This window comes from Chamaea fasciata, unplaced genomic scaffold, assembly GCF_029207755.1.
Source record: "Chamaea fasciata isolate MVZ Bird 193981 ecotype frontalis unplaced genomic scaffold, bChaFas1.0.hap1 SCAF_27, whole genome shotgun sequence".
NCBI lineage: Eukaryota > Metazoa > Chordata > Aves > Passeriformes > Sylviidae > Chamaea > Chamaea fasciata.
The window spans coordinates 6,052,386-6,066,078 of record NW_027094112.1 but is presented as its reverse complement, the minus strand read 5'-3'; the positions used below and the strand labels follow the sequence as shown (position 1 = coordinate 6,066,078).

Below are 13,693 nucleotides of genomic sequence, written 5' to 3'. Positions count from 1 at the left end.
AAGTCCAGCCTGTGGCTGATTCCCACCTTGTCAACCAGAGCACTGAGTGCCATGTTCAGTCATTCCTTGGACACCTCCAGGGATGGGGACTCCACCAGCTCTGTGGGCAGTTCCTTCCAGTGTCCGACAACCTCTTCTCCAGAGAAATTGCTCCCAATGTCCAGCCTGAACCTCCCCTAGAGCAATATAGCCCTCGTTATAAAACCCTTATAATCTGTGTGTTGCAGAGGTGGGTGTTCTTGAACCCTGCGGTCCAGCTCATACTGGAAAGTGTTGATGCCTCCTCCTGTAAACAGTCTCCTCTTTTCCATTTCTAGATATGTGGCTGTTCGTTTTGAAAAGCTCTGGAGCTTCTTTGGAGCAGGAACCTGACATTTTGTAGCCAAATAGCCTAAAAACCACCTCAGGGTTATGCAGTAATTTTAAAAATGAACCCACCGAACACTTAACACCTGGTAAGTTTCGCTTTCGAAACTGAAAGTTATTTTAATTTGAAAGGTGGTCCACAGCTTGACAGCATTTCCCACGTATTTCTACTGTCTTCCAACTGCAGAAGTTTGGAAAATAGTAGGCAAGTGTGCGCGTATGTCAGGAGGGAAAAGCTCACTCTGCAAAAGCACGGAAACATGTTTGGAAGCGATCTTTTTCCAAGTACAGTTGAAATGAAATAAAATTAATTGAAATCTTATTTTTCTAAAACAGTGGCAATTAAATCTTATTTTCCTAATAAGAATACTTCTGTCAAAATTTTCTGACACATTCAAATTCTCCTATAGGAGATGGAAAATGTGCTTTTCCTATTCCTCTAAATAACAAACCTAGAGACTCTAGGAAATAATATTGAGCATTAAATGAAAATGATGTTAGAATTGCAAAGCCAAGGATTTAAGCTTAGGAAATGAAGGAATTGAGGCTCCCGTTTGATCTCATTCATCATTTAGGCCTGAGCTGTCCTTGCTACGTGCCTCATTTTGTTTTCCATCACCTGTTGGGTTGTTATTGTCATAGGGCCAAGCATGCTCCGACCACATCCATGTTACTGCTGTAGGAATTCCATAGCCTGACTGCACAGGAATAACTCAGTGTGTAAAGCAGAGGTAACGCTGCACTGGATTCATGTCTCCAGCTGTTTTCTGTTCATTATTCCTTTAACTTGCATGCCTGCAATTGTGTGTTTACACTGAGCTGTCAAAGCCCCAGCATGAAGCTGGGATATTTCCAGTGGAGCTGTGGCAGACGTGGCTCAATGGCTGGTGTAAAAGCCTTTGGCTTTTTTACAGTTCTGAACAGATCTGTGGCAAACACTCAGCCAAATAGCATCTGGAAAGCCAGCGGGAAGCAATGAAAAAGGGGAAAACCTTTACTGTGTGTGAATAAAAGTGTTGGCTGAAAGGCAAATATCTCCGAGATTGGCATCTCCTGCCCTCAGAAAGTGTCCTGACAGCTCAGCACTCTGATCCAGAATCCAAGATTTTTAGCTGTGTTGCTGCTGCTGAGGTCAATGTATTGCTTGTGGTATCATAGAATCAAAATGGTTTGAGTAGGAAGGGACCTTAAAGAGCGTGCGGTCCCACCCCCCTGCCACGGCCAGGGACGCCTTCCACTAGACCAGGTGCTCCAAGTCCCGTCCAACCTGGCCTTGGGCACTTCTGGGGATGGGGCAGCCACAGCTTCTCTGGGCAGCCTGTGCCAGGGCCTCAATTGTTCCTTAGTGGGAACCATTTCTTCCCAGTATTCCATCTCACCCTGCCCTCTGGCAGTGTAAAACCTTTCCCCCTCGTCTTGGCACTCCAGGCCCTTGTGAATAATTTTCTCGTGGGCTCCCTTCAGGTACTGGAAGGTCACAATTAGGTCACTCTTGGTCTCTTCTCCAGGCTGAACAATGCCAATTCTTTCAGCTTTTCCACATCACAGAGCTGCTCCATCCTTCTGATTGTCTTGGTGCCTCCTCTGGACTCACTCCAACAGGGCCTTGTCCTTCCTATGCTGGGATCCCAGGGCTGGATGCTCCGAGTGCTAATGGCAAGTGAGCTCTCAAAGCTTCCTCAGAAGGTTTAACTTTTGTTGCCTAAACAGAGAAAAAAACAAAAGGAATGCTGCTAAATTACCTCTTGTTTTATAACCAAGTGGGAATGGCTGGGGGAGCTGTGACAGGCAGTGGGATCTCCCCGTGCCTGAATATGACCGGTGATGAATATGACCCCTCTCCCCCATTGGGGTCCCTGTGGTGGATTAAATAAACTCCAGGAAATGTCAGCAGTAACTGAATAAACAATCTGTGTTTGACTAGTGTTGGCTGAATAAATGAGTGGTTTGATGGCAGCCACTGGAGAAGGGCTCTGTCAATAACAGTAGCACTCAGGTATGTAAATATGGAGATCTGGGACTGTACTATCAGCATTTGTCATATTATGGATTTTTCCTGTATTAAAAGGGAATTTAAAAGAGGCAGTGGGGATGCAGGACAGTTTGAGCATGGTCAGCAGAGCTGGAGGCATGTGGGGAGAAGCAGGTTCCCTTTACCGGGTGCCTCACCTTGGTGCACGTAATCTCTGTCCCAGGAAAATCACTTCTGGGCTTTTATGGCCACTTGTAAACATGTATTTGAGAACTTTGGAAAGGTGACCCTAATTTTTGAAACTTGGGCGTAAGAAAAGAAAGGAACATTTATTTTCTTAAGCCTTTACTAAGCCTAAGTGTGTACAAGATGGCCATTTAGGTAGCCCTGCCTGGTCCACAGGAGAGTCTCTGACAGGTAATTAACTAATTACTTAGAGCAAATCCACCATTAAGTACACAGGGAAGGTAACGCTGTCAGAAACCAACAATGAAGGCAAACAATTAGGCAAATGGATAGCTCTGCACGTGACTTTTGGAGTTACAGAGGAAAATGGCTTTCAAAGCAAGGGAATTTTGCCATTTATGTGAAGGGAGCCAGGATTCCACCCTGAGGTAGACAGGGTCCATGGATGTATCCAGGGTGACCTCTGGAAAAACTTGTGCAGTGCAGGGTTGAACTGCTTGCCTGGGTTGCAAAACCCCTGGAGGAAAGAGTTCTAGGAATGCAGTAAAATTGGGCTAAAATGATCTCTGATTATGACCATCCAACTCCTTTTCTGGTGTGTTTTTTGTCATTCCTCTACGAAGGGAAGGAAAAGATTACACTGTGCTCTCGGTCAAACGTGGCTGGGAAAGGGTAATTTGAACACAATCGTTTTTGGTATGTGACTCAAATGGCTTTTAAAACTTAAGCTCTTATTTTTAAGACTAGCAATACATGGTTCTTTATTGGGCCAACAACAACCACAAAAAGTAAAAATAGGTGGTTGGGGGTTGTGCAGATGTATGCTAATAATTCTTGGCAAAACCTGTTCTATATTCCTCAAATGCTACATCTTAAGGCATCTCAGTCTTTTGCTTATTTGAAGTTACATGTTTTACTGCACTTAATTTTTTTCTTTATATGAGGTCTTTCTCAAATATTGCAGTTTGGAAATGGTTTTTCTGGTGCTGTTTTTCTTTCTTTTTTCTTAATGCTTCTTGTGTGTCCTAAATATTATTTCTGTAGCTGAACATCAAATCAATGAAGAGAACTAACAATTTCTGTGTCCTCAGTCCTTTGCTGCTGTTGTGCCACGTCCTTCCTGGTGGATTGTGCAAAGCAGCCTTGAGAAATGTTTTCCTCTTTAACTGGCTATTTTCCTGTACCAAAACACAAGTCTCAGAGCTGAAACCTGCAGTAGGTTTTGAAGGCAGCCAAGAAGGAACTTAATGGTTCTGCTGGATGCCATCCAAAAATGAATCCCCCTAACTGCATCCTGTAAGGCCCCACAAGCCATTTCCAGGGAGGTTGCAGGTAATGGATGATAATTGGAAGGTCTGCATTAGTAACGTTTTTGGAAGGTGACATTTAAATTTTGAAGTGTAACCTTTTGCTGTACAGAAAATGTATCTAAATCCTAAACTACTTGTGTCAGTTCCTTTATGTGTTAGCTTGGGCCCAGCTATTGTGCCCTGCTCTGTGTCTTCCCAGATATTCCCAGAAGTCTTTAGGATAGATGTGTCCTTTCCTCAAGGTGTGAGAATGATCTGACTTAAGCTCAAAAATGTAATAACTGGAAAAATATTTAAAACTCTAGCAAAAACTGGCCCTGTTTGTCCCTTGGTCCTCTCTCCCACTAATCCAGCTTGGGCTCCCTGTACCTCCTTCCAGGGTCTCCCTGTCCTGCTTCAGCAAAGGAAAATCATCCCCCTGCTTCAGTAAATGACTGTTTTCCAGCTGAGTTTGTTGTTTGTTTGTTTTTTTTTTTAAATCTGAGATGGTTTTTACACTTATTTATTTTTTCCTATTCTAATAAAGCCAGTCTTGATCAAATAATTTCACCCGGAGTCTTTATGTATTGCCTCTATGTAGCAGGCATATTGCTCCACCGCAATATACTGAAATTACAGCCTATTCCCAATAGGAATTTTCTAGTTTCTGCTCAAATAGTGCTTAAGTGCCATTTCAGGCTTCTTCCTTTCAGGACCGCCTTAACTTTTTTTTTTTTTTCCCCCCATCAAGTTAATTGTTCTAACTTCAATTTAACTTTTGATCTACTGCACTCAAACTTTTTCAGGAGAGCCCTGAAGTTTTTGCTCTGAAAGATGGAGGACAAGGTTACTTTTGCCCATCGGGTCACAGTATTTGGCAGGTTTATTAACATGTGACCCCAGGAACACTTTAAAAAGTCAATCATTAATTCAGGATTAGATGGTGAGGCCCTTCTGTGAAAATGAGTGTCTGGCAGTAGGACAGCTCGAGAGGTGGCACAGAGACCAGCTGCAGGCACTGCTCACAGCAGGGTATTAATATTGCAGAGGGTTGTGCTTCTGGGTCTCCGATGTAAGGACTCATCCTGACCAGCTCAGGGTGCCGTTTTCAGTGGCCTGGGCCCTAGACCTGCTGCTCTGCAGCACAAGAGTCTTCTCAGCCTTTCCCTAACAGCAGGAGTTTATACATTTCCAGTTTGGTTTTGTCTTGCTCTTGCCTTTTCCCCTGTTTCAGACTCTGCCTTTGAGCTGGGCATGCTATCATGGAGTTCTTTGTTTTGGTACAGTCAGCATTCCCTGTGCAGCCTAATTGAGAGTGCTGGTAAGGACAGCCGGGGCACCTCCGTGCTCCTCTCCCAGAGCCTGGATGCTGCAGTGAGAATGATCTTCACCACCGGTAAAAGTCAGTATCACAACCCAAACCATCCCAGGAATCTGTAACTGTGCCCATTCTCACTAGAACAGTGATTTTTTGAACTCTTTATAATGACTTCAGAAACGTTCCCATGGTAATGCTGGTCATGCCAGGCATGGAACTGCCACGTGAGCAGAAGGCTGCACGGACTTGTCTGTAGAGTCTGGTGGTGGGGTTGCCAAATACCTTTGCCCAAGAGCTGAGGCTGCTGCAGCTCCTTTCTCAGGTGCATCAAGTGCACTGGCAAGCAGTGCTGGGAACCTCGTTAGGTCCCCAGGGCTCTGCCTGTCCACCTCGCTCTGCACCTCTCTCTCTCTGTGAGATGAGTGTTCCATAATGCTCATCTTTATAATGTGAAATAAGTGCCTTTGTGTTTGACAGGACGAGAGGTAACTGTCTCAAGTTGTGCCAGGGGAGGTTTAGATTAGTTATTAGGGAGAATATTGTCATAGAAAAGGTTGTAAAACATCGGTACAGGTGGCCCAGGTCAGTAGTGGAGTCACATCTCTGGAAGGGCTCAAAAAACACGTGGATGTGGCACTTGAGGATATGCTTTAGTGGTGAATGTGCTGGTGGTGCTGAGCTGACAGGTGGATTCAATGATCTTTAAATCATTAAAGTTGCAAGACCTCCACGATCATCAAATGATCTGAGAGGTCTTTTCCAACCTTAACGATTCCCTGGTTCTGCAATTTTATCACCTAACCAAACAATGTCTGTGCAGAGGTGCAGAGCTGTTTGTGTAAGTGAAAAGCACTTGCTCAGTCAATCCCCTGCTGCATCAGGGTGTCTGTGGTCAGGAGTGCAACAGTAAATTCTTAGCTGGAATTGCATTTCCCAAAGAGTTACGAACCCCTGGACTTTTTCAGCTGCTCAAGTCACTCTATAACCTCCAGCAGCTCTTGCTGCCTCTCTGCTTAGAGTGATCCGATCACTTATTGAAAAGATTTAGTGGAAGAGTCAAGAGCTGTGTGATCACTGCCCGTACACCGAAATCTTTCACGGTAAGGGGCTGTGGAGGCTTGAGCTATGCCAGGAGCACCAAGGACCCAAAGCTCACCAAATGTTTTCTGTGCTTTTCTTGCTGTGCTTTGCTTGAGTAATCAGGACAATTCTGTTAGGCATAAAATGAAAGTAAATGATTAGAATAAAGATGTGCTGAGCTACTTGACAAGGCTTGAGTACAGGGTACAGAATCTGTGGGTGTTTGGCACAGCCCCAGCACTGCAGATATTTTAGCTCCTGCTTATTTTTGATTCTGTTCAAATATGATTTACCTTAAAAAAATTAGCTGCAAAGTAACTGCTGTTACACAACAGATAGTCATGATAAAAATATGGACTACCAAAGCTCTAGGCATGAGCTGAAAGGTTCCAGTGGTGGTCTGAATTATTTTGGCTTGAACTCCTTCTAGAAGGCCAGGCAGTCCGTTTGTGTACAGAGTGGTTTGGCCTATCACATCACCCTCTTTCAGGGAAGAAGCCCCGCAAAAGGCTCTATAGTGGCACAAGCCACACAGCCGCACTATCATCAGCTCCTGTCACGTACTGTCCTCTGTGGACTTCAAAAGCAACGAGGATGGGATGCTGAGGAAAGCAATATTATTCCCATAGGGATTGAGGGAGGCAGGGAGGGTATAGATTTAGAGGAAAACATTCCTGGAGGATTTCCCTACTGTGATTTGCTGTTAAAGTGCTTGTTGCACCGTTTGCTGCGATGCCGCTCTCCTGTGAAGGCAAAACCCAGCGACTGCACTGACAGATGAAGTGGATGACAAGTCTGCATTCACTCTACTCCCAGCTTCATTCCAGAAACTTGGCATCTTGTTCATCAGTTCTGCTGCAAATATGCATAAAACCTGAACCAGAGCTCTCGCTGGGTTTCGTTAACACTTCCTAGACAGGATTCTTTCTACTGTAGTTTATTTCTTGTACAAGTCATTTTCTTGACTCACAACTGAAGATTACCTTGTTGCTTAATTTATTCGGTGATTAATTTGGCACTGTGGGCAGATGTGATGTAAAGCTCTTAACCATTCCAGGGTGAGATGGAGGCAAGCGACATGCACCCAGGAGGTTTAATGAGGCATCCATCCCAAGGGAGTGGAGATAATTTAATTAAAGGGAACATTTTGTACTTTTTGGACTAAAAAGATTATTTTGTTGACTAAGACATAAATATTAGTTTTCGTAAAGGGAAATACCCAGTGAAAACCCGATATTCTGTTTACCATATATTTTTTTGTGCAAAAAGAAAGTTTTTCAGTTTCATGAGAACCCCAAATTTCTGTCAGTTACATTTCATTCACACGGATAATTAAGCAATGCCAAGATGCTGAGTGGATTGCTGGTTTGAGTGGGTACTTTACACTATTTAGGTAATTTAAGTAAATGTTTATATTAGCTTTAACAGGTAATACAGCATTTTCTGTGTGTTCCTTGTGCCTCTGGTCTTCAGTTGTATATGATGATCAGTAAAACATTTTGGTTTCCAGGTATTATTCCCAGAACTCTCATTTGTTAAGAACCAGTGGAAGTCAGTGAGAGTTGCCACACTTGAAGAGGGGCCCGGAGGAGGACACAGGCACCAGGGTCATCGCGTTCCAACACATCATCACGTACGACCACCCAAACATCCCTCTGGCAGCCCTGGCCGAGCAATACCCGCAGGAACAGGTTCAACCCTCAGAGATGGCTTTGGTGCCTTGGCGCTGCGCAGGTGCTCACAGACCCTGGAGCTGCCAGGGGCCTGTTTCTGGCCCCTGGAGCTGCCCTGGGAAGTGTTTCCTGCTCCTCCCCTTGTGGTGGGCGACGCTCCCTGCAGCTCACAGAATGAGACAATGGTTTGGCGATACAAACGGGCCAGGAGACCAGCTCCCTTTAAAAGGCCTTTATTAGAAAGAACCTGGGTAGGAGGCTCGAGGGGTGCGCGCACACCACCGCTGCTCTCTGAGATGACGCAAACGAGGAGGACATCGGTTCCATCGCCTGGCGGATCTGGGCTTTCTCTCCTCCCGGGAGTCCCTGAGAAAACACTGTTGAGCCCATTGTCTGAGGGTGTCATGCGGAGCGGGTGTTACTCAACTCATGGTGACAAGGCAAAGAGCCTCAGTAAGTAGCTTGATGTTTTCCCCGCTCCCTGGTGTAGTTTGGAGTCTTGTCTGGGCAGTGGCTCGCTGGCTCTTGGGGTTTTTAGGTGTCTACTCCACTTCCTCTGGGCACTGTGGTCCATGGGAGGTCTCTGGTTTGCGTGTCGCCGTTAGCGCTGTGAGGGGAGCCGCGCGGGCAAGGCCCGACGGGAAGGAGGCAGTTACAAAATGGACGCCGGCAAGGAGCGGGGCGGTGAGGGACAGGGGTAAGGCATACAAATGAACTCATTCAACAATATTTTACAAGTAAACTTGGAACGATAAGGGATACAAATGAACAAGTCTTCAACCTAGTAAACTTGGAACAGTATCTTATGCCGGCATGGAGTGGGGGATGAGCAACTAGGAGCATTAACAAGGGTACACCTTTGGGGTAGGGGATATAATAGATAATTCATTAAAGCAATCAACCATTAACTCATTATGTTAGTGTAAACTTTTAGATTAACAATTTATCCATATCATTTGGGTTGGACGGGACCTTGAAGACCACCCAGTTTGAAGCCATTCCCCCTTATCCTGTCACCCCAGGCCCTTGTTAATAGTCTCTCACTATCTTTCTTGTAGGCTGTCTTCAGGTAGTGGAAGAGGCAATTTGCTCACCCCCGGTTTCTTCTCCAGGCTGAACAATGCCAATTCTCTCAGCCTTTCCTCAGAGCAGAGCTGTTCCACCCCTCTAATGATCTTGGTGCCTCCCCTGGACTGCCTCCAACAAGTCCATGTCCTCTCTGCGCTTGGGATCCCAGGGCTGGCGGCAAGTCTGCAGGTGGGGTCTCACCTGAGCGGGGCAGAGGGACCCTGGACCTGGTTGCGGAGGCAACCCAGGATGCACGATCGGCCTTCCGGGCTGCGAGCGCACGTGGCTGGGGCACGTCTCGTCTCTCAGCCGCCGCCGCCGCCGCCGCGTTCCCCCCTCCTCAGCGGATCCCGCCCGGCTGCCTCCGGCCCGGCACCCGCCGCCGCCCCACGGGACCCCCCCGCCCGCCTCCCGCCAAAGTTTCTGCCGCTCGCCGGGCACGGGCACTGCTTCCCCGCTCCCGGCCGGGGCTGAGTACAGGCGGCAGGGTGTTAGCGAGGCGCATCCCTCGCCGCCTTCCGCAGGCGTGCCAGGTACGGCCGGAGAGGAAGGGGTGGGGAGGGAAAGGAAAGGAAAGGAAGGAAAGGCAGTGCGCGCAGCATTGCGACAAGCAACCGCCCTCAGCGCACGCTCCGCTGTAGAGGACCGTGGCGCGCCTGTTTTGTAGAGCCGTGCCCTCGTCATGAATCCGCGCTTGGCCGCGCCCCTCCGTGCGCTCATGGGGGGTGGTGGGTAGGGAGCTCCGGGAGCGCGCGCGCCCGTGCGCCGCTTCCCTTCCCCGCCCTCCGCGGGCTCCCGTGCGACGGCGGCGAGCTCGGAGCGATCGAGCGAGGGAAGAGGAAGGCGGCAGGGGAGGAGCGGGGCTCCCCGGAGAGGCCGCGGCGGGCACGGAGGAACCGGCGGAAGGGGCGCTGTAGCGGGCGGTGAAGGAGCCGCCGAGGAGGGGCGAGACCGGCCGCCCCCCGTCCCCTCCCCTTCGGGCGCGCGCTCGCCGCGGCGGCGACGCTTCTCGGCGATGCGGTGAGAGGGAGGCGCAGCCGCGCTCCGTGAGGGGCCGCCGGGAGCCTCCCGCGCCAGGTAAGGGCCACCGGAACGCCGGGCGCCAGGCTGCGAGAGAACCTCGCGCCCACCGATGGCGGGTGGGATACTGGGATACGACAGGGACACATCGTGAGGGGGCAACGCCCGGCGGTGTGTCGGGGGGAGGGGGGGGGGAAGATCGCGATCCCCGCCACGCCCTTCCCGCGGGCGGGGGACCGGGCCGAGGGGACCGCAGCAACAGGGCCGGGGGCGCCCTCCCCGCGATTCCCGGGCAGGGCGAACCGGCGCTGTCGGTGCCTCGCTAATACGACTGGGATGAGGCGGCGGCGAGCGCCGGGAAAGGCGGGGTCGGCGCGAGCAGCGAGTTTCCTAAAATTCTATTTCTTCAATGAAAAATGGGCTATTTTGTTTAAAAAGAGACGGACTATTTTGTTTAAAAAGAAAGCGGCGCGCGAGGGTAAGTGATCGGTGTTTATTCCGCCCTGCGGAATGCCGATCCATCCCCTCGGGCCCGGGGGAGGCTGTAGGGAGGCCGTTTTTCTCGCACCGTGTTTAGCGGGAGGTGCCGCAGGTACCGCACTCGTGATGCGACCACACACCGCCCTCGCCCCCGATGCTGCGGGGACCGGGAGGGTTAAACCCCCTCCCTCTGCGCCCTCGGAGGGGTGAGTAAGGCGTGTGCAGTCTAATGACACACTGTATCTCTCCGTTACGGGCGTGGGTTGGTTGGTGGGGGCTAAAATGCAAAAAAGCAATGCGAGATGATGAGGCAGACGGCGCTCAGATGGGTGTTTTGGAAGAAAAAGGCAGATTCTCATCCCCGTTTGTATTGGGAAGTTCCGGAGCTAGTGTTGGTGAGCTGGTTTAGACCGTGATGAACCAGTGTGGGTTTTAGGCTTTTATAAAGGTGAAAAATAGTGCAAAGGAAATTAAATATCTGGAGAATTTAAATAAATTATGGAGGCTTATTAGCACTGCTAGGGAGTGCAACTTAGCTACGGTATAGGAACGAAGGCAGTTTAGTGTTGGATTGGGAGGAGAAGAAGAAATACTGCAAACATGCTGTGGAGAGGAGCAGCATGGCCAGGAGACCCTGCCAGCGGCATTGCTCAGGCTGGAGCGTGGAATGATTCCTGCAAAATGCTAAAGGTTGGGTGTTGTCTATTTTCCTTCTTAAATCCTCAGAACCTAATTTCCAAACCTGCACCTGGAAACACCCATTTGTTAGGCGTGAATTAAAAAGGAAAAAGGAGCTGGTGTAATAACTGCCTTTTGGTGAGAATGTTTTGAAGAGGATTTGCTGACGACAGTCGCATGAGGCTTTTTAATGCGTGGCGAGAGACACCTTAGATTATGGGCAGTTGGTGTGGAGGAACGTTTACCTAGGAAATGTGTGATAGACCTGTGGTTGAATGAAGAAAATACAATATACGGCCACTTGAAACAATCAAAATCTCGTTTTTTGACCGTTGGCAGAGAGTGATAATGCTTAGGCAAAGACTATCTTAGCCAGTTTGCCTAAGGGCGTCCTACGCAGTGAATGACTGTGTACTCAAAATTTACCCCAATTTCGGTGGAGAGGCAGCATCGTATCCTGTTTGGATCTCTGTTGTGGCCATAGAATATTGGAGCGTACTGGCCTGCAACGTAGACGTGTAATTGCTGTGTGAATTACTGGTTACATATTCAGGGTAAATGGATGACTAATATAATTTTATAAAATAAACTCCTTATCGATATTGATTGCCTTGTAGCAATTTCTCTCTTGTTCTTATCTTTCTGTCTTTTCCATTGGTTTTCCCAGGATCCTGTGTGAGCTTCTGAGTTGTTTTAAGTTTCGGGTTGCATACACTAGATTTACTTTCAGTTAAACCTTTAGAAATACCAGTGATATGTATGTTGGTGTTGAGAAATCCATGAGCATACTTGTTATGTGCAGGGAATTTTTACAAGACTCATTTTTTTGATACATTATAGACAAGCATCCCTAACTTCCTGATTGCAAATTCTCACTTATTAATATTAATGACCACAAATGCAAATAGTTTTAGACCCAAATAAGTATCATGCATGGCATTATGCACTCTGTACTCTGAGTTTTGCAAGTGTGGGTTTATATATATTTCCAGAAGAACGCTTTGGTGCCAGGCCTGCTTGTGACACATTTACGTTATTTATGCTATGTATTCATTAGTTTAGAGTCTTGTAGTTTTTTTTCATTTCAGGATGCTTGTTAACATTCACAGTAGTATATCTTTTTTGTTAGACTGCAAAAGAGAATCAATAAGAAGGAAGCCAGAAAATGAAGACAACCCCTTGGTACATTGAAAATAAACAAGGGGACCTGTGACCCTCCCAAATTTGTGCGTGGTTTTTCTCATTAGAAAAAGAGAAGGATTATGTCCTTCCTTATATTTTATCAAGGCTTCCTTTTTCTAGCGGTGGTCAAATATCAGGTCGGCTGAGAGCCTGATAACACCTGTAATCCCGTGTTTTGCACTATTAAAAAAATCCTCCGCTTTGAAAGTTTTTCAAAAGCAAAATCCTTATTTCTTGTCTCTTTGATGTATAAGCGTTGATTCTTTCAACTTTTGAGGATGAATTTTCTTTAGAGCACAATGGTTATTTCCTTTGCCAAGGTAATTTCCTTTGACATCCAGACAAGCAAATGGTTTTGAGTATTGTTTCCTGATGAGGTTAGGCAGATTTTAAGAGGTGGTGCTGAATCAGTAACTTCTCATCCCTGTTCTCCCACCCACAGTGTTGTGTGCCATGTGCTGCGTTGGACTTTCGAGCAGCTGTTGTGTGAATGACAACTATTTATTTTGTGGAGTTCATTTCGTGGTGGATCAACAAACTGAACTTGACCTGTGGAACATGAAAGTGACAGGAGGAGGATGCAGGAGTAGGAAATGGTGTGGCTGGGTCTGTCCTTTATGGCAGCCACGAGCACTCTGAGTGGTTGATGCCAGTTGGGAACTTGTGTCTGGTGTATTGCACTAAGCCTTAAAATGGCACCTTTTGCCGTAGAGGAAGTGAACCGTTTATTATTTAGTACTTCACAGATATTTATAGTCTTGCGGTCTTTGTTACCAAAGGTCATTCGTTATAACCCTCGCGGTCAGCCTGATCAGTAATTTCAGGTTGTCTTGTGCTTTGTTTCCAATGTGATAAATATGTGCCCATCTCTAGGAATTCTTTCAGCATCCTTAGGATATGTGAGGCTCTGTGGTGACACAGGACATGGTGACATTGCCAGTAAGGGCTTTGGGAGGTTACCATGGTCGTCAGTGGTAACAGAACTGAGCCCACTGGTTGTTTTTGACTCTTGTCGTTCAAGTCTTCGACCAAAACGTGGCCCTGTGTGAGCTACTGTGAAGAAAATTAGCTCCAGCCCTGTCCGGAATGGCTTCATTTTAACTCGAAGGTGGAGAACATGCCTGTTGCACTCACTGGAGATGAATTAGTGTTTGGAGCTCACTGCACCTGCAAATACTTGATCCAGTGAGCTGGATCTGGTTTATTTGCCAGCTGGGTTTTATGAGCTTGGAAAAACCAAGTTCTAATTATGTTCCTTAGAATGGTTCCAGTCCCATTATTGTATGGGGATAAAATGCAGTTGTTTGTTTTACATTAATTTAAAAAGTAATTACTTTAAATACAAACTCTGCTTTACTTGGAGGAAATAGTGCTTGTTTTA

At 47.3% G+C, this 13,693-nt stretch overlaps 1 protein-coding gene across 3 annotated transcripts in view; it reads left to right on the top strand.

The window, feature by feature from the left end:
- The first annotated feature begins 9,849 nt into the window (after positions 1-9,849).
- Positions 9,850-13,693, top strand: part of TANC2 (tetratricopeptide repeat, ankyrin repeat and coiled-coil containing 2) — a 167,253-nt gene continuing 163,409 nt past the window's right edge. For all 3 annotated transcript variants that reach the window (XM_066205359.1, XM_066205358.1, XM_066205356.1), the window contains exon 1: positions 9,850-10,029. The gene's annotated coding sequence lies outside the window, so the exon portion shown is untranslated. The remainder of the gene's footprint in view (positions 10,030-13,693) is intronic.